The sequence below is a fragment of the Vanacampus margaritifer genome, chromosome 10 (assembly GCF_051991255.1).
Source record: "Vanacampus margaritifer isolate UIUO_Vmar chromosome 10, RoL_Vmar_1.0, whole genome shotgun sequence".
NCBI lineage: Eukaryota > Metazoa > Chordata > Actinopteri > Syngnathiformes > Syngnathidae > Vanacampus > Vanacampus margaritifer.
The window spans coordinates 22,922,980-22,924,216 of record NC_135441.1 but is presented as its reverse complement, the minus strand read 5'-3'; positions in this window follow the sequence as shown (position 1 = coordinate 22,924,216).

Here is a 1,237-nt window from a genome sequence, read left to right as displayed (position 1 = left end):
ATTTATTTTAGAACTTTTAAATGTAGAGTGACACAATTAAGTCATCAGGAGTGCCAATACATGAACACCCCCCCCCCCCCCCCCCAATCATTACAGCATTGTGATTTCCCACAGGGCTCTCCAATCTCGCGCTATTTGTAAGTAATATGACCTTGCCTGAGAAAATCTGGATCGGTCCGCTCTTGCTAAACGGGCCAGCGCAGGGTGTGGAATGTGTCAAGAGTGGCCTGCCAAAAAAAAAAAAAAAAGGCCTTGATGGCTAAAGTCCCAGATCCCTGCAGTTCCCGTTCACGGTAATAAGCACAAACATATGCTGCTGCATGACCCTGAATCACAGTCCAGAGACTCAATACTAATCCAAATATTTCGCTTTATGGATTTAAAATGATTAAATTACTCTTATCCTTGCACATCCACACATGTTACTGGATTTTCTCCTGGCAGGTGCATCATCTCAAATTTGCTATAAACCAAATATAAAATAAAGAGAATGACATACTGTGTTTTGTAACAACCAACTCTTGTCTTAAAGTCTACTAGCTTCATACTAACACAAATTTTAAAACGACAAACCAGGCTAACAGATAGCATTGGCGCTGCAGTGTTAAAGCAATGGGCATTTGAAAATGGCTGTATTATAAATGGCTGTATTATACTGCCCCCAGGTGGCCAGGGCGTTCACACCAAGAGGAGCAGCACAGTGTCCATTGAAGCAAAAAAAAAAAAAAAAGGCTAAAACTGTACTCAAATGATGTCCTTATTTTATGTTGTTGTAAAGTAAAATATAGTGCTATTTTTATTATTATAAAACATGTCACGCATTTTTTATTATTATCATTATTAGTACTGTATGTCTATTCATTTCATTGAGCGAAGACGATTTGTAATAAGAGTGTTTTGAGTTATGAGTATGAACACAGAAAAAAAAAAACAATCTCAAGGCTGTACTGCTAAAAACTAATTGGCCTTATATAGCGCTTTCCTAGATAAACAAAGCAACTATTTGCAACTAAAATAGTAACACGATTATATATAATTAATTATTAATAATTAATTTCAGGAGCAAAAATGCTTTTTTTCACCCCCACTTTCCGCCCCATGTCAAGGCCCAGTTTGTGTACATAAACTATTTGCCTTATCATCTTTAGCATAAAATTGTAACATAGAACTCTTACATAAACAATATTTAAGTGTTTGTTGGATTGCTTTTAGCGTGTTTAAAGTCAAAGAATTTCAA